Raw genomic sequence first — 26232 nt, forward strand, 5'->3', positions numbered from 1 at the left:
CAAAGGTGAATTCTACCAAACATTTAAAGAAAATTTAATACCTAGTCTTCTCAAACTATTACCAAAAAAAAAAAAAAGGAAGTAAAGCTTCGAAATTTATTTTACAAGGCCAGCATTAACCTGATACAAAAACCAGATAAAGACACTACAAGAAAAGAGAACTACAATCCTATCTAATATAGATGCAAAAATTCTCAACAAAATATTACCAACGGAATCCCACAATAATCAATAAGAATCATTCACCACAATCAAGTGGGATTTTTTTCCTAGGATACAAGTGTAGTTCAATATTTGCAAATGAATCAACATGATACATCACATTAATAGGAGAAAGGATAAAAATGATATGATGTCAATAGATGCAGAAAAGGCATTTGACAAAGTACAACATGTATACATGATAAAAACCCTCAACAAAGTAGGTGTAGAAGGAACATTTCTCAACATAATAAAGGCCATATATGAAAAACCCACAGCCAACATCATAGTCAACAGTGAAAATTTAAAAAAAGCTTTTCCTGTTAAGATCAGGGAGGAGACAAGGATGTTCACTCTGACCATTTTATTCAACACAGTACCAAAGTCCTAGCTGCAGCAATCAGACAAGAAAAAGAAACGAAAAGTATCCAAACTGGTAAGGAAGAAGTAAAACTGCCACTGTTTGCCAATGACATGATACTATACATACAAAACTCTAAAGACTCCATCATTTTATTATACTGTAAATGAATTCAGTAAAATCACACGATAAAAGAATAATAGAGTAATATACAGAACTCTGTTGCATTTCTATACATCAACAACAAAGTAGAGAGGGGGCTCTGGGTGGCTCAGTCGGTTAAGCATCCAACTTCAGCTCAGGTTTGTGGGTCCAAGCCCCACGTCAGGTTCTGTGCTGACAGCTCAGAGCCTGGAGCCTGCTTCAGATTCTGTGTCCCCCCGCCCCCCCCCCCCCCCTCCCCCGGCCCAAACCCAAATTAACAAAAAATTTTGAAAAAAAAAAAAAAAAAAGAACAAAACTGGACCACTTTCTTAGTCACCCACACACACACAAAAAAAAAAAAAACTCAAAATAGATTGAAAATCTAAATATAAGACCTGAAACCAGAAAACTCTTAGAAGAAAACATAGGCAGTAATATCTTTGACATCAGCCATAGAAAAATTTTTCTAGATATGTCTCCTCAGGCATATAAATAAAAGCAAGGATAAACTTTGGGACTACATCAAAATAAAATGCTTTCGCACAGCTGAGGATACCCTCAACTAAAAGCAATCCACTGAACAGGGACAATGTTTGTACATGATAAATCTGATAAGGGGTAAATATTCAAACTATACAAAGAGGGGCGCCTGGGTGGCTCAGTCAGTTAAGCGTCGGACTTCGGCTCAGGTCATGATCTCGCAGTCCGCGAGTTCGAGCCCCGCGTCGGGCTCTGTACTGACAGCTCAGAGCCTGGAGCCCATTTCAGATTCTGTCTCCCTCTCTCTCTGCCCCTCCCCTGTTCATGCTCTGTCTCTCTCTGTCTCAAAAATAAATAAATGTTAAAAAATAAAAATAAAATAAAATACAAAGAACTTACACAACTCAACACACACACACAAAAAAAATCTGATTAAAAAGTGGGCAAAAGCCCTGAATGTACATTTCTCCAAAGGAGACATACAGAAAAAGAAACCCTCATGCACTGTTGGTGGAAACTCAACGGATGCAGCCATTGTGTAAAACAGTATAGTGATCCCTCAAAAAATTAGAAGTATCATATAATCCAGTAATTCCACTTGAATATTTACCGAAATAAAACAAAAATACTAATTCAAAAAGATACATGTACTTCTATGTTTACTGCAGTATTATTGACAATAGCCAACATATGGAAGCAACCAAAGTGTCTATGGATAGATGAATAAAGAAGGTGTGCATGTATGTGTAGGTAATGGAGTATTACTCAGCCATTAAAAAAAAAAGAATAAAATCTTTCCATTTGCAACAACATGAATGAATCTAGAGAGTATAATGCTAAAATAAGTCAGCCAGGGAAAGACAAATTCCATATGATTTAGCTTACGTGTGGAATCTAAAAGAGAAAACAGTAAGCGAACAAACAAAACAGAAACAGACCCATAAATACAAAGAACTGGGGGCTGCCAGAAGGGAAGGTGGGGAATGGGGAGTACAATGGAAAACCGTAAAATGTAAGTCGGTAAAATAGATAAGAACAATAATAAAGGTGATTAGATTAATGATCATGTTGATGAGCACTGAGAAATGTATAGAATTGTTGAATAATATTGTACCCCTGAAACTAATTAACACTATGTTAATTACACTTCCATAAAAAGACATAAAAAAATCAACAATATCAGGAAAAAAGAGGATCATTTTACAAAGATAAAGGCTTTAACTCATTAAGACAATATAAAAATCCTAAACATTTACTCATCTAGTAACAGCTTCCAACTACATGATGTAATAATAACAGAACTACAAAAAGAAATGGGAAAATCCACAATTATATATGGAGATTTCAACAAACCTCTCTCAATTGGTAGAACGAGTAAACAGAAAATCAATAAGAATATAGTAACTTTGAACATTATCAACCAGAAGAACACCATCAAACAAACTGACATTAAGTGACATTGACAGGATACTCTACACAAACTAGCAAAATACACATTCTATTCAAGGACATATGGAAGATTCACCAAGACAGATCTATATTCAGGCCATGAAACAACTACTGATAAATTTTAAAGGTTTCAAGTAATACAAAGAATTTTCTCTGACGAGTAAGTCAAAAAAGAAACCAAAAGAGAAAATTGAATCTATTTTTAAATGAATGAAAATGAAAACAAAACTTACCAAAATCTGTGCAAGGCAGTTAAAGCAATAATTGAGGGGAAAAGTTACAGCACTAAATACCTGTTAGAAATCTCAAATCAATGACTTCACCTTGTACCTCAAGAAATTAAAGGACAAAAACAAAAGAAGAAATAAGGATCAGAGCAGCAATCAATGAAATATAAATCAAAAACAACAGAGCCAACTCATTGAAATCAAAGGCTACACTTCCTCCATTTACTGGATGATGGAGATGTACTTTTCCCTCTTAGGCAATACAAATAAAACCTGTAGACACTATAAATGAAACAAATACATTCTGAAAAATGTTAAGAAGGCAAATTAGCTAGAAACCACAGGACTCAAGGAATAACATGGCACTGAGGTTCCATAGGTTTTCTTTTTGCCTAATATATCCCACTCTTTGACTGGAAAAAGTCAGCAACCCAGAAGCACCGACAAGCACAGAACAGACCCCACCCCCACCCCCAAAAAAAGCTCAAATGAAAGGACTCCTCTCTCTTGCTAGACAAACAACCAGGAAGGGCTCATATTAGCTAGGAAAAGAAAACTTTTAGACAGTAGCTGCTCTACTCCAGCACATTACCACAGAAAAAGCTGATCCCACCCACTCCTGGAATGATCAAGCAAGGAACCTAGACATCCACTCTTGTGAGATTATGAGTCATTCCAAGACTAGGGAACCAGAATTCTCAACCTCACTGGCTGGTAATGAGCATGTCCCCCCACTGTGTCAATGGAGACAACAAGGGAAGCCTGGACTTTCACCTCCATCTGGCAGTAACAAGGAAACTGATCCTGTCCCTGGGGTGGTGTCAGAACATCTAACAAGGAGTTAGGAGTTTCACCAACACACAGTGGTAAATGAAGCCATATCCATTGTGGCGATCAGGTAGAGCACCATCATACGCACCTCTGCTTAGCATTAACAAGCAGCCTCCCTCAAATGTCAACAAAGGCCCAAGAGGGAATGTGAACTTCATCCCACATCTGGCATAAGGAGATGCCAACCACAACTCCTCAAATCAGACAAGTGTCAGAAAAAGCCAGCTAAAACAGGTTTGTGTAAGATGCAAAGTCCCAAAACATAACACAAAAACGTTCAAGTTTCAATCAATCATTTGTCATAGGGGCACCTGGGTGGCTCAGTTGGTTAAAGATCCAACTCTTGATTTCAGCTGAGGTCATGATCTCATGGTTTGTGGGTTGGAGCCCCACATCAGGCTCCATGCTGGCAGTGCAGAGTCAACTTGGGATTCTCTCTCCCTCTCTCTCTGCCCCTCCCATGCTCGCTCTCTCTCTCTCTCTCTCTCTCTCTCTCTCTCTCAAAATAAATAAAATCATTTGTCGTAACAAAAACCAGAAGATCTCAAATTGAATGAAAAAGACAATCAACAGATGTCAACACGTAAATATTTGTAATTTTAACATCTGACAGAGGTTACAATTATCCTTTTTTTATTCTTCTTAAGAGAGACAGCATGAGTAGGGGTGGGTCAAAGAGAAGAGAGGGACAGAGGATCTGAAGCAGGCTCTGCACTGGCAGCAGTGAGCCCAATGTGGGGCTCAAACTCACCAACCGTGAGATCATGACCTGAGCCGAAGATGGATGGATACTCAACCAATTGAGCCGCTCAGGCACCCCAGGATGTTAGAATCTTCTGATAAAGATTTAAAAACAAACAAAAAAAAATTTTAATGTTTATTTTTGAAAGCGAAAGAGAAAAAGACAGAGTGCAAGCAGGGGAGGGGCAGAGGGAGAGGGAGATACAGAATCCAAAGCAGGCTCGACTCCGAGCTGTCAGCACAGAGCCCAAGGTGGGGCTCGAACCCACATATCACGAGATCATGACCTGAGCCAAAGTCGGACGCTTAACCGACTGAGCCACCCAGGTGCCCCCTGATGAAGATTTTAAAGCACCCATAATAAAAATGACTAAATGAGGAATGCCTGGCTGGCTCAGCCAGTACAGCATACAACTCTTGATCTCAGGATTATAAATTCAAGCCCCATACTGGGTGTAGAGATTAAATTAAATCTTTGTTTAAAAAATGATTCCAGGGGCACCTAGATGGCTCAGTCAGTTAATCATCTGACTCTTGATCTTGGCTCAGGTCATGATCTCACGGTTCTTGGGTCAAGCCTCACATCAGGCCCTACACTGACAATGCGGAGCCTGCTTGGGTTTCTCTCTCCCCCTCCCTCTTCCCCTTCCCTGCTTGCATTCTCTAATATAGAAACTTAAAAAATATAAATAAATAAATGATTCCATGAGCAATTACAAACACAGAAATGAAATATAAAAAGCCTCAGAAAAAATCTAAAATATAAAGAACCAAATGGAAAATTTTAGAACTGAAAAGTACAATAAACAAAATTAAGAGCTCAATATGTGACTTCAATAGCAGAATCAAAGAAAGAGAGTAAAAGAATCCATGAGCTAGATGATATAACAATCAAAATTATTCAATATAAACAACAGGGAAGAGTGTGAAGAAATAAAAATGAACAGATCCTCAAAGACCTTTGGGACCATAACAAAAATTCTTAACATTTATGTCATCAGTCTCAAGAAGAAAAGGAGATATAAAGTGGGACTACAAAAGTACTCAATCAGTTGGGTGGCTCAGTCAGTTGAGCATCCAACTTTGGCTCAGGTCATGATCTCACAGTTCATGGGTTTGAGCCCCAGGTCGGGCTCTGTGCTGACAGCTCAGAGCCTGGAGCCTGCTTCGGATTCTGTGTCTCCCTCTTTCTCTGCCCCCCCATCTCTCTCCCAAAAATAAACATTAAAAATTTTTTTAAAAGCAGAAAAAAGAAAAAGTACTCAAAGAATGACTGGGGGCACACAGGTGGCTGAGCATATGACTTTGCCTCAGGTCACGATCTCATAGTTCATGAGTTCAAACCCCACACTGGGCTCTCTGCTATCATCTCAGAGTCTGCTTCAGATCCTCTGTCCCCCTCTCTCTTTGCCCTGCCCCCCCACTCAAGCTCATTCTCTCAAAAATAAATAAAACATTAAAAAAAAAGAATGGCTGAAAATGTTCCGTTTTGGTAAGACATAAAACTACAGAATCAAGAAGCTGAGCAAATCTCAAAAGGGATAATTCAAAAGGCAACTACCCCTAAACACATCCTGATTAAACTTCTGAAATCTAAAAACAAGGAAGATATCTTGAAAAGAAGCCAGAGAAAAACATTTTCTTTATACAATAAAATTAACTTGGGAGCAAATTTCTCATCAGAAATCAGAGGCCTGGGGTGCCTGGGTGGCTCAGGTTAAGCATCTGACTTTGTCTCAGGTCATGATCTCACGGTTCGTGGATTTGAGCCCCACATCAGGCTCAGTGCTGACAGCTCAGACCCTAGAGCCTGCTTTGCATTCTGTGTTTCCCTCTGTCTCTGCCCCTCCCCTACTTGTGCGAGTGCTCACGTGCTCTCTTTCTCTCTCAAAAATAAACATTAAAAATGTTTTAAATAAATTAATAACAAAAGAAACCACAGAGGCAAGAAAGTGACACAATATTGAAAGAGGAAATTGTGAAGAAAATGAAAAAAAAAAATCAACTCAGTGAAAATCCTAAAACCTGTGGGACATACTAAACCAGTAATAAAAGGGAAATTTATAACCATGCACAGAAAAGTCAGAGTCTCAAATCAATAATCGAAGCTTCTACCACAGGAAACTAAAAAAAGAACAAAATAAACCCAAAGCAAGCAGACAGCAATTAAAAATAAAGAGTAGAAGTCAGTAAAATTTAAACTAGAAAAAAAAAAAAAGAAAAATCAACAAAACAAGGAAGGAGCTGCTTCTCTGAAAAGATCAATAAAATTGATAAACCTCTAGCATCGCTGACAAAGAAAGGAAAGGGATATCAGCACAGAACCTGCAGACAACAAAAAGATAATCGGGGAATACCATGAACAACTTCACACGCATAACTGACAGCTTAGAGAAGATGGATCCCTTCCTTGAAAAACACAAACTACTCTGACTCACCAATTATGAAACTGGTAATGTGAATAACCCTGTAACTATTTTAAGTTTTTTGGGGTTTTTTGTGGGGTTTGTTTGGTTTTTTTTTTTTTAGTAATCTCTACATCCAATATGGGGCTTGAACTCATGACCCTAAAATCAAGAGTCATATGCTCTTCCAAATGAGCCAGCCAGAAACTCATAGCCCTGTAACTATTTTTAAATTTGAATTTGTACCTTAAAAACTACCAAAAAAGAAATATGAAGGCCCAGGTAGTTTCAGTGGACAACTGTACCAACCATCTAAAGAATTAACACCAATTCTATACAATCTCTTCCAGGAAACAGAAAAAGCAGCATTTCTCCCAACTCATTCTACAAAGCTAGTATTACTCCAATACCAAAACCATATAGAACATGAAAAGAGAACACTACAGACCAGTATCTCTCATGACTAGAGAGATGAAAAAATCCTTAACAAAATATAAATAGAATCCTGTAACACATAAAAAGAGTTATGTGCCATATCGAGCGGGGCTTACTCCACTTAAGTTAAATATTCAAAATCAATGAACGTAATCTACCATATTAACAGGTTTAAAAAAAAAAAAAAAGTACATCTATTAATGCCAGAAAAAGCACCTAACAAAATTCAACACCCATTTGTGACGTTTTAAAATAAATACATAAGTGGGTTGGGCTCAGGTCATAAGCTCATGGTTAGTGCGTTCAAACCCTGCATCAGGCTCTGTGCTGACAGCTCAGAGCCTGGAGCCTGCTTCAGATTCTGTGTCTCCCTCTCTCTCTGTTCCTCCCATGCTCGTGCTCTGTCTCTCTCTCTCTCAAAAATAAAGATTAAAAATTTTTCAATAAATACATACACACATACATAAGAAAAATAGGAATACAATGCAGGTAACTTCCTCAACTTCATACAGACATCTACAAAAACCCTACAGTGGTTTTCATCATCTACAAAAAAGCCTATTTAGTGGTTTTCATCATGGAATCAATCCTTTCCCCAAAGGTCTTAAATCTTAAATCCAAACCATGCTGAGATTTCTAGCCAGAAATTTCACTAAAGGCGTACAAATTGAGAAGGAAGAAATAATAATAACCCTACAAAGAAAATCCCAAGGAATCTGTAATAAAACTCCTGTAATTCATACAAGAATTCAGCAAGGTTGCAAAATCTAAGGTAAAAATCAATTGTTACTACCATGCCATGACACCAAAATTAAACATTCAATACTACTTCTAACTGCTTCCCCAAAAATTAAATACTTAGGTATAAATCCACAAAATGTGTATAGGACTTGTAGGCTGAAAACTACATAAAAGTGCCAAAAGATGGGCACCTGAGTGGCTCAATCAGTTAAGTGTCTGACTTCAGCTCAGGTCATGATCTTGGCGTCCATGAGTTCAAGCCCGGCATCAGGTTCTGTGCTGACAGCTCAGAGCCTAGAGCCTGCTTCAGATTCTGTGTCTCCCTCTCTCTCTGTCCCTCCCCAAGTTGCGCGTGCACACGTGTATGAGTACTCTCTCTCTCCCCCCCAAAAAAATAAGCATTTTAAAAAATTACTTAAAAAAGGGGTCAGTGAGAAATACAATACTTATAGTAAAAATACTATGGACAAGGGAAAAAAGTTTCCCTCCACCAACAGTTAAGATACACTACAGGAGGGGCGCGCCTGGGTGGCTCAGTTGGTTGAGCATCCAACTTCAGCTCAGGTCATGATCTCAAGAGATCAAGAGTCGCATGTTCCATGGACTGACCCAACCAAGTGCCCCCACTATTTATCTTTTTATATTTTTGAACCATGTCAATATATCACCTTACCAAAAACTAAGTAAGTTAATTCAAGCTATTGCAATTCTCCAGACAAAAAAAAAAAAAAATTAAAGCTTAAATTATGCCAATGACTATAGAGGTAAAGAAATCAAATTTAAAAAAAATTTTTAATGTTTATTACTTTTGAGAGAGAGACAGAGAGCAAGCAGGGGAGGGGCAGAGAGAGAGGGAGACACAGAATCGGAAGCAGGCTCCAGGCTCTGAGCCGGCAGCACAGAGCCCGATGCAGGGGTCGAACCCACAGATTGCAAGATCATGACCTGAGCTGAAGTCGGCCACTTGACCGACTGGGCCACCCAGACACCCTGAGAAATCAAATTTAAGATGCCTAGGATACCTAGATACAGATATCCAGAAGGTAATTGCAAATATGGATCTGAAGGCTAGAAAAAAATTATTCAGGTGATATTATTAATACTTAGATCCCCAAGCATACATCATAATTTTTCACAGAGTTAAGATAAACAAACAAGCCAGAAAAGCAATCGTGTAACTTAAATTTTAAAGGAAGGAAGGAAGGAACGCCAAACAAGAAACCAAAAAGCAATATGTTTAAAGAGGTTAGAAGAAAGCAGCTTCCCAAAAGTCATGAGAAGAGAGAGTTGCAATGGAGTGATCAGTTTTTACAATGACACTAGTGATCACAGAGCAACTGAGTGATCACAGTTCTAAATGCTGACAAGTGGATCAAAGAGAATGAAAACTGAAAAAATGTTGGATTTGCCCATTTGAAGTTAACAGCATAATCAACAATGGCAGACTTAGAGCCAAATGTAATAATATCAAAGGTGAAATGAACAGGAGTTTGTGATATCTTATGCACTTATTTATTTACACTCAAATTTTTTTCAGAAAAGGATCTGAGGCAGTGCACACATTAACAACCTGTATTATAACAACAAAAAATAGAAAAATGAACATTGAAAGCCAGTATGAAGGTCATCCCCCTGATTTAGGGAAACTGCTCTTACCCCTGACTCCAACTATGTAGTTCTAGTGAGGGTTGCCATTCATAGTACCCTCCCCACTCCAGCCACAGGGATGGTGGGTACATGATCCAAGACAGGCCAATCAGAGTCCTTCCCAGGATTCTTCAAGAGAGCCCCTTCTTCTGGTAGAAGGGGCTGGGAAGATGAGGGCCAAGAGCTGCCAGCAGTCATGGTTCCAGCCTCATGAAGTAGAGAGTCTGTAGTATGAGAGAATGAAATCAACACGCAGAGAAACAGAGATAAGAGGTGAAGTCCTAAACCCCACAGGAGGAGAAGGAAGAAACAAACATACTAATAATCAGATTAATATAACTGATGTAACTAAAGACCAGATTTGGTTCTGGGCTGCCTGACAGCCAGAACAAAAAGAAAAACAGAATGTGTATCACCAGAGCTATCAAAAAGGAGGAAATATACCAAATCCTCAAGGGAGTCACTTTTCCTGATGCTAAGTTATTAAAAGAATTTCTTGTACACGAACTTTTATATAAGGATTACTAAAAGACGAAATGGACAAGTGTCCATGATGAGAGTCTTACAGCAAATACAGATTTCATACACAGCTGCTTAAAATGACAACAAAGTTGTATCTCAATCATTATGTACAACTAAGAGGCTAGACTATACTAGACAGGTGAAGCAGAAGTATCAACTACAGCTTTATTCTTCCAGGAAGCTCGCTAGGGAAAGAAAAAAGACAAGAAATGAAAAGGGAAAAATGTAAAGGGAAAGTAGAATCCATGGGAAGATTCTAAAATGTCTGTAAAGTGAGTAGGGGAAACAAATCAAGTAAAAAGGACAGACTAAAACATAAAACAAGACCCTGGAAGAAATGGGAAAAGACCACATCATGAGCACAGGTAGTTAATTCCACCCTCCTTCCTAGAACTCCAGTAAGTGAGGTAAAAGGACATAAAGTCACAAATAGAAAAAGAACATAAGAGAAGACAACAGCTATAAAATTTTGGAAACTAGAAAGGAGACAAGGAGTAAATGACTTAACAAATCAGAAAAGGTTGCTGCAATAAGATAAGCCCAAAAGCAATGTATCTTAGACTACATAGCACCAGAAACTGGAGAAACTTTAGGTACCAGGCACTAGGGGGTAGGAGTCACACATGCACACTGCTGGTGTATGTATCCAAAAAGAATGCGTTCAGGTGAAGCTAAAACAGAGAGACGGGATATACTGAAAAACAACCAAACTCCCCTCTAATCTACTTCTCAACTACCCCCATCCTCAGAAACTGCAGAAAGGGTAAATGAGGAAATCTGGATTTGAGGATACCAAGCACAGCTGAGGAAAGGGGTACCATACTGAAAAAGAAGAATTAACTGAAAATCTAATTGTAAATAGGAAATTCCAGCAAACATCTGGCTCAAAGAATACTGGTAACCAGGTCTGTCAATCCCAACCAGATGAAAGACTTTCCTCTCAATAAACTAACCAGCTGGTGGTCTCCTAATAAAAGAATCCAGTTAGATCACCTAAAATGAAGGCAATCAGCAACAATCCCTGCCCACGCACACAGAGCTTCCAATCTCAAATAGGTGCCTAAGAGTCACCACACTATTTTAAAGGAATTCTTTTATTTATTTTTTATCGCTTCTCAGCCTTTTGGCTAAGATCAAGTGTAGGAATTCTTTTACTTTTTTATTAATTTTTTCTGAGAGAGAGAGTGCGCACACACAAGTGGGGGAGGGGTAGACAAAGTGGAAGATGGAGCTCTTAGGCAAGATCCAGGCTAGGCGTGGAGCCCAACACCCGGCTCAATCTCACAACCTTGAGATCATAACCTCAGCCTAACTCAAGAGTCAGCTGCTTAACTAACTGATCCACCTAAGCACTCCCAAGAGTCACCAGATTTTTAAGCAAAGTCTCTAACAGGACAGGCCAAAACAACAATACAAAGAATTTCTGAGGAAGAGAGTCCCAGGAGCAGAAGAAAACTTCAGAAAACTGACACAAAACAAAACAAAAAAACCTTCTGGTTAATACCTTCACAATGAAGGGAAATACAACATTCAAGAGATATTCCATACTCATGGAATGGAAGAGGCAATATTGTTAAAATATCCATACTACCCAAAGCAGGCTATAATCCCTATCAAAATACCAACATTTTTCACAGAACTAGAATAAAACTAAAATTTGTATGGAAAACCACAAAAGACTAAACAGCCAAAGCAATCTTGAGAGAGAAGACCAAAGCTGGAGGTAACACAATCCCAGAGTTCAAGATACATTACAATGCTATAATAATCAAAACAGTATGCAACGGCACAAAAACAGACACACGGATAAGTGGAACAGAAGAGAGCTCAAAAATAACCCGACGCTTATATGGTCAAGTAATCTCCAACAAAGAAGGCAAGAATATACAATGGAGGAAAGACAGTCTCTTCAACAAACGGTGCTGGGAAAACTGGACAGCTACATGCAAAAGAACAAAACCGGACCCGTTTTTAGTCACAAACAAAAATAAACTCAAAATGGATTAGATCAAAATTTGAGACCTAAAACCAGAAAACTCCTAAAAGAAAACATAGACAGTAATATCTTTGACATCAACCATAGAAACATTTTTCTAGGTAGGTCTCCTTAGGCAGGGTGAAAAAAAAAACAAAAATAAATTACTGGGACTACATCAAAATAAACCCTTTTGTACAGCAAAGGAAACCCTCAACAAAATGAAAAGAAAAGGCAACTCACTGAATGGGAAAAAATATTTGCAAATGATGTATCTGATAAGGGATTAACAGGCAAAATCTATAAAGAATGGGGGTGGCCTGACTGGCTTAATCGACAAGAGCATGTGACTCTTAATCTCAAGGTCATTAGTTCAAGGTCCATGTTGGGTGTGGAACCTACTTAAAAAAATAAAAAATTAAAAAATATGCTAAATGAGAAAAAAAGAACTTAACACCAAAAAATCCAATTTAAAAATGGACAGAGGTTGAGGCACCTGGCTGGCTCATCTGGTGGAGCGTGTGACTCTTGATCCCAAGAGTTTGAGCCCCACGTTGGGTGTAGACATTACTTAAAAATAAAATATTTTTTAAAAATGGGCAAAAGACCTGAAACAGACATTCTTCCTAACAAGACATACAGATGGAACGACAAACACAATAAAAGATGTTCAACATCACTCATCATCAAGGAAATGTAAATTAAAATCACAATAAGAAATCACTTTACACCAGTCAAAATGGCTAGTATCAAAACCACAAGAAATAACAAGTGTTGGCAAGGATATGCACGGAGTAATGGGAACCCTTGTGCACTGTTGGTGGCAGTATGAATTGGTGCAGCCACATTGGAAAGCAGAATGGAGGTTCCTCAAAAATTAAAAATAGATTACCATATGACGTAGTAATTCCACTACTGAGGATTTACCCAAAGAAAATGAAAACACTAATCCAAAAACATATACACACCTTTATGTTTACTGCAGTATTACAATAGCCAAGATAACAGAAGCGACTCAAGTGTCCATGGAAAAAGAATGAGCCATAAAAAAAGAATGAGACCTTGCCATTTGCAACAACAAGGATGGCCCTAGAGGATATTAGGCTAACTAAAATAAGTCAGAAAAAGACAAATACCATATGATTTTGTTTAAATGCGGAATCTAAACAAAACAAATGAAGGAACAAAGAAAATAAGCAAAAACAGACCCTGAGGGAATGGGCAAAATGAGTGAAGAGGAAGTAGGAGATACAGGCTTCCAGTTATGGAATAAGTCACAGGGATACAAAGGCACAGCAGAAGGAATATATTCAGTGATTGTGTCACAGCACCGTAGGGTGACAGATGGCAGCTACACTTGTGGTGAGCACAGCATAACACAGAGAGTCGTGGAATCACTATGTTGCACACCTGAAACTAATGTAACCTTGTATGTCAACTATACTTCCACTAAAAAACAAAGAAATAAAGACATCCAAGAAATAAAAACAGAAGATAAAAAATAAAAAACAGAACACAAGAGAAAAGTATAAAAGACTTTAAAAATTTAAGTGAAGGGTCAGAAGACAAAGTAAGGAATTGCCTCAAAAAGTAGAACCAAAGGGGCGCCTGGGTGGTTCAGTCGGTTAAGCGTCCGACTTCGGCTCAGATCATGATCTCAAAGTTCATGGGCTCAAGCCCCACATCAGGCTCTGTGCTGACAGCTCAGAGCCTGGAATTTCCTTCACATTCTGTGTCTCCCTTTCTCTCTACCCTCCCCTGCTCATGCTCTCTCTCTCTCTCTCTCTGAAAAATAAACATTTAAAAAAAAAGTAGAACGAAAAAAAAAAACTTAAACACAAAATATTAAAAATTGGAAAATTAGTTCAAAAAGGCCAACATCTTACAGAGAACAAACTGAGGGTTGATGGGGGCTAGGGAGAGGGGAAAGTGGGTGATGGGATTTAAGAAGGGCACTTGTTGGGATGAGCACTAGGTGTTGTATGGAAACAAATTTGACAATAAATTATGTTTAAAAAAAAAAAAAGGCCAACATCCAAATAAAGAAACATACAGGGATGCCTGGGTGGCTTAGGCAGCTAGGTGTCCAACTCGATTTCAGTTCAGGTCATGATCTCAGTGTCATGAGATCAAGTCCAGCATCCAGCTCTGCACTGGGCATGGGGCCTGCTTAAAATTCTCTCTCCCTCTGCCCCTCCAACCACCCCTGCACACACACGCATACTCTCTAGATTAAAAAAAAAGTTAAAAATACTCAACATCACTCATTATCAGGGAAATACAAATGAAAACCACAATGACATACCACCTCACACCAGTCAGAACAGCTAAAATTAACAACTCAGACAACCACAGATGTTGGCAAGGATGCAGAGAAAAAGGATCTCTTTTGCACTGCTTGGTAGGAATGCAAACTGGTGCAGCCACTCTGGAAAACAGTATGGAGGTTCCACAAAAAGTTTTAAAAAAGGGTGGGGGCACCTGGGTGGCTCAGTTGGTTGGACGTCCAACTGCGGCTCAGGTCATGATTTCAGGATTTTTAGTTCAAGCCCCTCGTCAGGCTCTCTGCTGACAGCTCAGAGCCTGGAGCCTACTTCGGATTCTGTGCCTTCCTCTTGCTCTGCGCCTTCCCCACTGCCCACCCCCGCACTGCTATCACTTTGTCTTGCTCTTAAAAATAAACATTTGAAAAAAAAAAAAGTTAAAAATAGAACCACCTACCAATTACACTACTAGGTATTTATCCAAGGGATACAGGTATGCTGTTTCCAAGGGGCATATGCACCCCAATGTTTATAGCAGCACTATCGACAATAGCCAAAGTATGGAAAGAGCCCAAATGTCCAACAACAGATGAATGGATAAAGAAGATGTGGTATATATATACAATGGAGTATTACTTCACAATCAAAAAGAATGAAATCTTGCCATTTGCAACAACATGGATGGAACTAGAGGGTATTATGCTAAGAGAAATTAGAGAAAAATATATGACTTCACTCATATGTGGAATTTAAGATACAAAACAGATGAGAAGGAAAGCAAAAATAATATAAAAACAGGAAGGGGGACAAAAATAAGAGACTCTTAAATATAGAGAACTAAGGGTTGCTGGAGGGGTTGTGGGTAGGGGGATGGCTAAATGGGTAAGGGGCACTAAGGAAGACATTTGTTGAGATGAGCACTGGGTGTTATACATAGGGAATGAATCACTGGAATCTACTCCTGAAATCATTATTGCACTATATGCTAACTAACTTGGATGTAAATTTAAAAAAATTTTTTGATTAAAAATAATAAGAAAAAAGAAAATAAGAAAAATACTGAAAAAAAAATGACAACAGAACTGATGAAATCATCAAAGAAATAATTTTTAAAATTTCTACTATTGACCGAACTTAAGTTCCCTAACATGATTTGCCAAATCAAAAGGGCCATTGTATGCCTAATACAATGAGTGAGGGGAAACACACTACCATGAAAATATCAGAAATAACCTGGATAAAAAAACACTAAATCCAGAGAGAACAATCACATACAAAATATTAGAAATCAGGACTTTACAACATTTCTTAACAGAAACACTGAAAGCTAAAAAGCAAATTGCCAAAATTCTAAAGGAAAATGATTTCCAACCAAGAATTCTATATTCAGCCAAACTATCAATCAAGATGATAAAGCCAACAATTTTATCAAACCTGAAAAACCTTTAAAAAATTATTCCTCACACACCATTTTCTATGAAGTTGCTAGAGACGCCCACCGAAACAAGAAAATAAACCATTAGAGATGAAGAAATCGGGAAGTGAGGTGTTACAAAACAGAATCCAAAATAAGCAAGAAACAAAGAAACTCCCAAGATTATAGTGAAGGGAAGATCCAGGCCTAGAGAGAAACCAGCCCAGATGACAGCAGGGAGATGGTACCCAGAAGAAGGTCTACCGATTTAAAAAGGAAAGGAAAGTGAAAAGTGAAAGAGGAGGGAGAAGAGGAGGCAGAAGGAGAAAGAAAAGAAGGGGAGAAGAAAAGAAGGGGGAGGGAAAGAGAAAGAAGAGGGAGGAAGAGGGGAAGGAGGAGGAAGAAGAGAGGAAGAGGATGGAGAGGAAGAGGATGGAGAGGAAGAGGATGGAGAGGAGGAGGAAAAGAGGGAGAGGAGAGAGAGAAAAAGGAAAAGGAAAATTGAATTCATGGAAAATTTTACTAATACACTACCTGATTCATTAACCATTTGGAAGATTATATGAAGAAGCAACAGAGGGAAAAAATTTAGCCTTAAATAAAGAATACAAGGAAACTTAAAATACAAGATGATTATTAATCCCAAGGAAATGAAATTAATAAAAAAAATCAGTATACTTTTGGCTCAAAAATGAACAAAATATTTAAGTAGTCATAATAATGTAAATATTACTGTTCAACACTACTGATTTAACAAAAATATGTGATATACTGAAAGGCAACTACTAAAATTGATATGTCAAGAACAGCTGCTTATGGGGGTGCCTGGCTGGCTCAGTCAGTAGAGCATGCAACTCTTGATCTCAGGAGTTGGGTGCAGCTGGGGTGCAGAGCTTACTCAACAAAAATAAACTTTAAAAAGCAATAGCTGTGGGGCACCTGGATGGCTCAGCTGGTTAAGCGTCCAACTCTTGATTTCACCTCAGGTCATGATCTCATGGTTCATGAGTTGGAGCCCCCAAGTCAGATTCCGAGCTGACAGTGCACAGTGGGCTTGGGGTCCTCTCTCCTTCTCTCTGCCCCTCCCCTGCTCGCGCTCTAAATCTCTCTTCCTCTCTCTCAAAATAAATAAACATTTAAAATTCTGTAAATACAATAAACAATAGCTGCTTACACATTCCTTTTAGAAACGTACAAGTATCAGAAGGAACGGCCAAAAGAAGTTGCTTCTGGTAATGAGATGAGGGTTCAAGGGTAAAGCAGCAGGTACTGTTTTGTTTGAGTGAGAAAAGTTTTTGGTAATACCAGACTTAGACTATGTGCATTTATCGCTCTGGTAAACATAAAAATTAAATCCAAAAAAAAGGGAATAAATAGGTGCCATATGCTGGGCAAGGTATCAATTTCCTTTCTCTCACTAGTTACACAGGTGAGAGTTACACTTGTTAATACAAACAAGTATTAAGCACCTACTTCATATCAGCCATTAGGTTAGGCTCTTCTCACAGTAAAAGAAGAATTCAAGAGAGACCAGAGAAATTGGCCACTTACTACATTTTATCTATGGTGGTAAGCACTAAATCTGTTAACTTTCTAAAAGCACCTCTTTCAAAGCTGTAAGAACTTAATGTACTATGAGAAATTTAAAGGCAAATATTAGATATGAATCAGCAATAAGAAAAAAATGTTAGCAAATATTTAACTCTGAAGGCATTTTTTTTTTTAATGTTTATTTATTTTTGAGAGAGACAGAGTGCAAGTATGGGAGGGGCAGAGAGAGGGAGACACAGAAACCAAAGCAGGCTCCAGGCTCTGAGCTGTCGGTACAGAGCCCGACACAGAGCTTGAACCCACGAACTGTGAGATCATGACTGAGCCGAAGTCAGATACTTAACCGACTGAGCCAATGTTTGTTTATTTTTGAGAGAGAGAAAGACCGGGCACGAGTTGGGAAGGGGCAGAGAGAGAGACAGAATCTGAAGCAGGCTCCATGACCTGAGCCAAAGTCAGATGCTCAACCGACTGAGCCACCCACCCAGGCACCCCAATTCAGAAGGCACTCTATTTAAAGTATACAAGCTAAACTGCTTGTACAGAAATAAAAGGGAGAAAGTTATATATGAAATTTTAACTGCCTTCTTGCACTCGGGAATCAAAGGTAAATTGAAAAAAAAAGAAATCAAAGATAAATTTGAAAACAATTTTTAATTATGTATATATCATGGTACATCTCCAAGTGGCAGAAATAAAAAAGAAAAGTTAAAAGAATAAACATCAGTTGAAGCTGAGGCACTTAATGAAAATATCAGATCTAATATGTAATACATACACCCTAGAGACTGGGGTGGACTATGACACCAGCATAGACCCTAGACACGTGAAAAAAAAAAAAAAAAAAAAAGTTCTAACTTGGTTCCCTACATGAGGACAGGAGTTGTTAAGTGCCTATCCCACAACCAGAGGGGAATCTATCCTAGAAAAACATGGCCTAGACCAGTAAGACTAGAGATGCTGCACTGAAGATGTCTGTTCTGGACGTGAGGAGTCACTCTAGAAAAACTGGAAACTCAAACCTATGTTGAGGGAGAGTGGGGCCCAAAATCCATTATCTAAAGGGTCCTGGGACACCTGGGGGGCAGACTCACGATTTCAGCTTAGGTCACACAGTTTGGTTAGGGAGACTGAGCCCCACCTCTCACTCTGCACTGACAGCAGGGAGCCTGCTTGGGATTATCTCCCTCTGTCTGCCCCTCCCCCACCCACCTCCGCATGCATGCTCTCTCTCAAAAATATATATAAACATTAAAAAAAAAAAAAAAAACAGGGGTGCCTGGGTGGCTCAGTCAAGCATCCAACTCTTGGTTTCAGGTCAGGACATGATCTCATGGTTCATGGGTTCAAGCCCTGCGCTGGGCTCTGGGCTGAGGGTGGAGCCTGCTTGGAATTCTCTCTTTTCCTATCTCTCCGACCCTCCCCTGCTCATGATCTCTCTCAAAATAAATAAATTATTTATATAAATAGATAGATAGATAGATAGATAGATAGATAGATAGATAGTACTGCAATCCAAATCAAGAAACAAAAATCAGTCTGGAGCAATGAACTCCATCCAGTAGCAAACTCTAATAGTCTGCTGTTACCAACCCCAAAGCCATTCTCCAGATCTTCCCTAGTAACAAAACTCCAATTGTATTTAGTTCTCCAATTGACCCATATTTTGAATTATAACAATTCAATGCCAGTAAAATTAAGCATAATCTGTTGCCTGGGGCTTCAAGAAAACTTAAGAGAATCAGTCAGCTGGGAGGAAAATCAATTTTCATTTTGCACCCCCCTTCTGCCTAGAACTTCTTTCCACAGTCACAATGACTGTTTCAGCTGCCATCCTCTCTCTGACTGTGGGACAACCCTGAAAACAAAAACCATGTGCTAAGGTTGGTATAGTAGGAGGACAAAAAAAGCCTGATCCCAAATGATGTCACAAGAGCTGTCATAAAAGCTTTAAAAGGCCTTTTGAACTCCTTTTAAATGAAAGAATCTGTAAATCTGTAAATTCCTAATCTATAGAAGCCACTAGAATCTGGTCTTTGGTAAGGTCACACAGGGTTCTTCAGAGACAGAGCAAATGCAAACACTTTCCATAGTAACATCTTCACTGTGTTCCTAGAGGAACAGGAATCCCAAGGAAGACAACTCCTGAGGATTAGCTCACAGCCAAAAATTACAATGAAGACATCTACCACCAGAGTTAACAAACAATTCTAATTCTAATTTAGAGAAATCTAAAATCTCTAAGAGGTTTTAAAATAAGTTTTTTTTTTTTTAAGTAAGCTCTTTGCCCAATGTAGGACTTGAACTCATGACCCTGAGATCAAGAGTCATGTGCTCCATCGACCAACCCAGCCAGGGGCCCCTAAAATAAGTATGTTTCAAATGTTCAAGGATTAAGGGAATATAATCCATAAGTCATTAATAGCAAAATATTATTAAAAAAAAGCAAATGGAAACATAAAAACAAATAGAAAGTCTACATATACTTTACTCAGACAAGAAATTCACTCATAGGGTTAACAATATGCATAAATTTCAAGACAGAGCTAAAGAGATTATCCACAATAGAGAGATAAGATAGAAAATATGATGAAAAAGAAATTAAAAGACAAGCAAAAAAGAACAAGAATCTCAAGCATATACCTTAATTAACAGTTCCAGAAGAAAATTAAATGGGAAGGTGACATATGAAGAGAGAGCAGAAAATCTGCCAACATGTAAGAAAAACTGAGTCCACAGAACAAACGCTGATCAGCTCTGAAGCAGGATAAGCATACTGTCAACAGATTTTCTATTAGCACAATTAGATACCAAAAGACAAACTAGAATAAACTCTTTACTTACAGGAAAACAATGATTACTCTAAAATTCAAACTAGCATATAAGACAGCAAAATAATAACATTTTTAGACAGAGATGAATATAGTTTGCTTACTGCTTACTAGGCACTGAACCCTAGAACTGTATTTTAAAAAGAGGGGTGCCAGGGTGGTTCAGTCGGTTAAGCATCCAACTTCAGCTCAGGTCATGATCTTATGGTTCATGGGTTCAAGCCCCGCGTTGGGCTCTGTGCTGACAGCTCAGAGCCCGGAGCCTGCCTCAGATTCTGTGTCTCCCTCTCTCTGACACTCCCCCACTCGTACTCTGTATGTCTATCTCTCTCTCAAAAATAAACATAAAAAAAAATTTTTTTTTTAAAGAAAAGTAAATGACTATAAAGCAGCAAGGCAAACAAAAAACTGGGTTACACAAAAACATCAGTAATGTTATATCTAAATTATAAACCCCTATTTTAAAAAAAAACACAATTTGGGACGCACCTGGGTGGCTCAGTCAGTAAAGTATTTAACTCTTGATTTCAGCTCAGGTCATGATCTCACAATTCATGGGTTCAAGCCCCACATCAGGCTCTGTGCTGGCAGTGCAGAGCCTGCTTGGGATTCTCTCTCTCCCTCTCTCTGCCCCTCCCCCACTCATGAGCTCTTTCTTTCCGAAAACAAACTTTTAAAAACTAAATAAAATATAAACATAAAAATAAGGAAATTAAATACACTGTGGCTCTATAACAAAACACTAAAAAGCAGATAAAAAGAATGAATTAGATCAGTATGTATTAATGCAGCTATATCACAATTTACAGAACACATATACAATGATACCATTCCTGTAAAATAATACTAGATGGTATTTATGAATATAGACGTAGTATAAGTACTAAAACAGATGGTAGTGTATGCATACAATGGAATATTATTCAGCCATAAAAACGAAGGAAATCATGCTGTTAGCAACAACACAGATCAACCTTAAGGGCATTATGCTAAGTGAAACAAATTAGAGAAAGACAAATACAAATCTTCCCCACTATACAACAGTGTTATGTCCCAATAAACCTATCACAAGTTGAAAATATGATATAAGCTAAAAATGCATTTAATACACCTAACCTACAAACATCACAGCTTAGCCTAGCCTACCTTAAATGTATTCAGAACACTCACATTAGCCTACGGTTGGGCAAAATCATCTAACACAGAACCTATTTTATAATAAGGTGTTATGTATTGAATACTGTACTGAAAATGAACAACAGAGTGGCTGTTAAGTATACTGGTTATTTGCCCTCCTAATCAAGTTGGCAGCTGATTGGGAGATGAGGCTCACAGGTGCTGCCCAGCAGCATCAGGAGCGTATCGTACCGTGTATCACTGTTCTGGGAAAAGATCAAAACAAAACTTGAAATACAGTTTCTACTGAATATATACTGCTTTCACAACCATGTAAGGTCAAAAAATCCCAAGTCAGGAACCGTCTGTACTATATGCTCTCAACTTACATATGGAATCTAAAAGAACCACTCTCATAGAAACAGAGAACAGAGTGGTGGTTGCCAGAGACAATGGATGGAGGGTAGGGAAAAGAGGTGAGGTGCAGTCAAAAGGCAGAAACTTCCAGTTATAAGGTCTGGAAACATAACATACAGCATGGTGACTATAGTTAACAAGACTGTATTGTGTATACGAAAGTTACTAAGAGTAAATTTTTTTCAAGTTGTTTTTGTTTTTTGTTTTTAAGGAAGCTTTACACCCAAACATGGGGCATGAACTCATAACCCTAAAATCAAGAGTCCTATGCGCTACCAACTGAGCCAGCAGGCATCCCAAGAATAAGTCTTAAAGGTTCTCGTCAAAAGAAAAGAAACAGGGCACCTGGTGGCTTAGTCAGTCAAGCACCCAATTCTTGATCTCAGCTCAGGTCATGATCTCAGGATGGTGAATTCAAGCCTTACGTTGGGCTGCAAGTAGGACATGAAGCCTACTTAAAAAATAATTAAAAAAAAAAAAAAAAAAAGAGGGGTGCCTGGGTGGCTCAGCGGGTTAAGCGACCAATTCTCAATTTTGGCTCAGGTCATGATCTCACAGTTTATGAGATCAAGCCCCACATCAGGCTCTGTGCTGATAGCACGGAGCCTGCTTGGGATTCTCTCTCTGTGTGTCTCTCTCTCTCACAAAATAAATAAATAAATAAACTTAAAAAAGAAAAAGAAAATTGTAATTATGTTAGGTGATGAATATTAACTAAATTCACTGTGGTAATCATTTTACAATATATAAACATATCAAATCATTACATTGTATACCTTAATACAATGTTATATGTCAGTTATATCCCAATGAAACTGGAGAGGAAGAGAGAGACAGACAGACGGACAGGTTGGTCCCAAGACACGCTAAAAGGTTAACGGATGACTCAGACTGGGGACAGTACAAAAGTATTTCAAGTTAATTTTTTTTTATTATTCTTTTTCAGAAGGTAAGAGTTGAGGCAAATATGAAGAATCAACATTAGTTCATTGTGAGTGAAGAGTATTTATGTTCTATATTCATAACAATTTGTGATAACTAAATATATACTAATGTAATTTTACTTAATAAAATTAAATAGAAATATACACTACAGTTAAGCATATAGTTTAGATGGTTTTATAGACATATAGGGACTTTTACATTATATATCTTCATTAAATAAAAACTGAAAAATGTGCAACTCTAGGTCAATCCCCAAATTCTGGGTTTACATTCCATCTAGTAGTTCTTCCCCAACAATGTTAAGAAGCCAGGAATAAATACAATATAAAGAGGCAGAAGAGTAGGAAAAAGTTACATCTCACCTCCGGTAGAAATCGTCTTTTCATTTAGAGCTAGAATAGCAATACCTAAATAATGTAAAATCCTAATGGGCTTTTGGCCATTTTACTCTCTTGCACAATCCACTCTATGTTTTCAAAGTAGAATATTTAAAACCTAATATATCCTCTTTATCTCATTAAAATTATATAAGTAGATAAAATTTCTAGTAAGTCTCCTCAGCCTGTGGTAATTAAAAACAAATACCCATTAAATACAAAACAGTCATCAGTAAATGTCTTAATATCTAACCACCAAGAAGTTAGTAAACAGTGCTAAGTCTAATCAAAAATCTTCAGCAAAAATACATGTTCACTTGAGATAAATAAACAACTCAAGTGCTTTTTCTGAACAGTGAATGCCTACCTACAAAGAGTTTCCCTTAAAAACCATCCAAACCTTCCCTCACTCTTTTACTTTCCTCTTCCCTTACTTTTTCAACATTCAGTCTAATCCTACAACTTCTACTCTCTTCAGTACCCTATAATGAGAGGTCTGCCCAAACCAGGGAACTATGACTGTGGTCTTAGAAACTTTTCTCAATCCTTCAGGTCCTTACAGGCAAGGTTCTACTGCAGGTTCTCCTTTCCTGAACGTTCATGATCCGTTCGTGGTAACTTGTTCTCTTACTCTCCACAAGTGTGGATGGATATTCACCATAGTCATCTTCATTTTTCTTTTCTCTAACAAAAAAATGTCATTGGTTCCCAGTCTTCCTTCTAGGCAGCTACAACTCCAACTTAACTCCATTACATTAATCCTAAATTTCCAATGAAAACTCCCAGCAGCATCAAAACGAACATGCCCAAAACAGAACTTTACTTCAAGTTTGCTCTCCTTTTGCCATTACTCTATGACTATTTACGGTACCACCATTCCAGAGTGATTAACTTTGGTACTCAGAATTGTCTTTGATTACTCCCTTTCCTTTACCCAATATCCATGTGTCATTTCATCCTTTAAAATGTTCCCTCCCTTCCTTTTCACTCCCTCTCCTCCTTTCCACTCCCTCCCCTTCCAGTCTCACATATTTAGTGTAATATCGTCCTGTGTTTCAGTTTCTAACTTCCCATTTCAAATCCATTCCATCCACTACCAAACTTCTTGTGTGAAATTACAACTTTATTACTCTGGTTTTTACTCTATAGTATCTGCCAAGGTACTACCAGCTCATAATTCCCTCTTCTCTGAGAAATGAGCTATCTCAAACCCACAGACATCTTGTGTCTTAAGCAACCTTACTGCCTAGCCATGGCTAACTGGTCCAGAGTCAGGCACCTCATCCAAGCCAACCCAGTTTCTTTCCTCCCCAAAGGAACAGGAGATTCAGATGGACATTTAGTCTCTTGAGACAGGAACAGAAAATATTAGGAGCTGAAGTATGGCCACTTTTCACCACAGAAGGCAATACAGAACATGATGGTTGAGAGCTTAATCACAGCCCAGCCTCCAAATAGATACGCATTTCTCTTAAAATCATGATGTCTTGGGGCGCCTGGGTGGCTCAGTCTGTTGAGCATCCGACTTCGGCTCAGGTCATGATCTCACTCAGTCTGTGAGTTTGAGCCCCGTGTCGGACTCTGTGCTGACAGCTCAGAGCCTGGAGCCTGCTTCTGATTCTGTGTCTCCCTCGCTCTCTGCCCCTCCCCCACTCATGCTCTGTCTCTCTCTGTCTCAGAAATAAATAAACATTAAAAAATTAAATAAAAAACATGATGTCTTTACCCATAAAATGTGAACAAAGTACCTCAAAGGTTTGATAAGATGATTAAACCAGATAATTGTAGAACATTTAACATAGTACCTGACAGATAGTAAACAGCTAGTAGCAGTTTCCTGCAGAAAGGAAAAGAATAAAGCAGACAAAGAAAAGCAAAAATAAGATTAAGACTAATTCAATTCTGTCTTGCAGTCCGTGAGTTCGAGCCCCGCGTCGGGCTCTGGGCTGATGGCTCAGAGCCTGGAGCCTGTTTCCGATTCTGTGTCTCCCTCTCTCTCTGCCCCTCGCCCGTTCATGCTCTGTCTCTCTCTGTCCCAAAAATAAATAAACGTTGAAAAAAAAAATTAAAAAAAAAAAAGACTAATTCAATTCTGGGGCACCTGGGTGGTTCAGTCGGTTAAGCATCCAACTCTTGATTTCAGCTCAGGTCATGATCTCGCAGTCTGTGAGAGAGTCTGTGGGGATCCAAGCTGTCAGCATACTCTCTCCTCTCTCTCCTCTCTCTCTCTCTCTCTCTCTCTCTCTCTCTGTCCCTTGGGATACTCTCTCTCCTCTCTCTCTGTCCCTTTCCTACTTGCGTGCCACACACTCACGCTCTCTCTCAAAATAAATAAACGTTAAAATAAATAAATAAGGGGCACCTGGGTGGCTCAGTCGATAAAGTATCTGACTTCAGCCGGGGTCGTCATCTTGCAGTTTCTCAGTTCAAGCCCCACATCAGGCTCTGTGCTGAGCGCTCAGAGCCTAGAGCCTGCTTCAGATTCTGTTTCCCACTGCCCCCTCTCTCTGCCCCTCCCCCACTCACACGCTGCCTCTGCCTCTCTCTCTCTCTCTCTCTCTCAAAAACAAACATTAAAAAAATTTTTTTTTCATAAATAAAAATAAATAAATAAATAAATAAATAAATAAATAAATACGGGCGTCTGGGTGGCTTGGTTGGTTGAGCATCCAACTTCAGCTCAGGTCATGATCTCACAGTTTGTTTGAGCCCCATGTCAGACTTTACGCTGGCAGTGCGGAGCCTGATCCAGACTCCCTGTCTCCCTGTCTCTCTCTGCCCCTCCCACACTGGCGTGCGAGCGTGTGCATGCTCGCTCTCTCTCTCTCTCTCTCTCTCTCAAAAATAAACATTAAAAAAATAAAAACAGGGCGCCTGGGTGGCTCAGTGGGTTGAGCGTCCGACTTCGGCTCAGGTCATGACCTCACGGTTTGTGAGTTCGAGCCCTGCATCGCATCGGGCTCTGTGCTGACACCTTGGAGCCTGGAGCCTGCTTCGGATTCTGTGACTCCCTCTCTCTCTGCCCCTCCCCCACTCACACTCTGTCTCTGTCTCTGTCAAAAATAAATACAATGTTGAAAAAAAATTTTTTAAATACATAAATAAAAATTAAAATAAAATAAAATAAAATAAAATAAAATAAAATAAAATAAAATAAA

At 38.7% G+C, this 26232-nt stretch overlaps 1 protein-coding gene and 1 pseudogene across 16 annotated transcripts in view; one reads left to right on the top strand and one right to left on the bottom strand.

The window, feature by feature from the left end:
• MLLT10 (MLLT10 histone lysine methyltransferase DOT1L cofactor) overlaps positions 1-26232 on the bottom strand; it is a 249725-nt gene that overhangs the window by 207804 nt on the left and 15689 nt on the right. The window contains exon 1 of one of the 16 annotated variants that reach the window (XM_040451261.1): positions 9672-9828. The exons of the other annotated variants lie outside the window; for them this stretch is intronic. The gene's annotated coding sequence lies outside the window, so the exon portion shown is untranslated. Of the gene's footprint in view, positions 1-9671; positions 9829-26232 lie in introns of those variants that run through there. 16 annotated transcript variants of the gene reach the window in all.
• On the top strand, positions 11292-11381 carry LOC121014921 (uncharacterized; annotated as a pseudogene).

The sequence above is a fragment of the Herpailurus yagouaroundi genome, unplaced genomic scaffold (assembly GCF_014898765.1).
Source record: "Herpailurus yagouaroundi ecotype Mexico unplaced genomic scaffold, PumYag 203, whole genome shotgun sequence".
In the NCBI taxonomy this organism is placed as follows: Eukaryota; Metazoa; Chordata; class Mammalia; order Carnivora; family Felidae; genus Herpailurus; species Herpailurus yagouaroundi.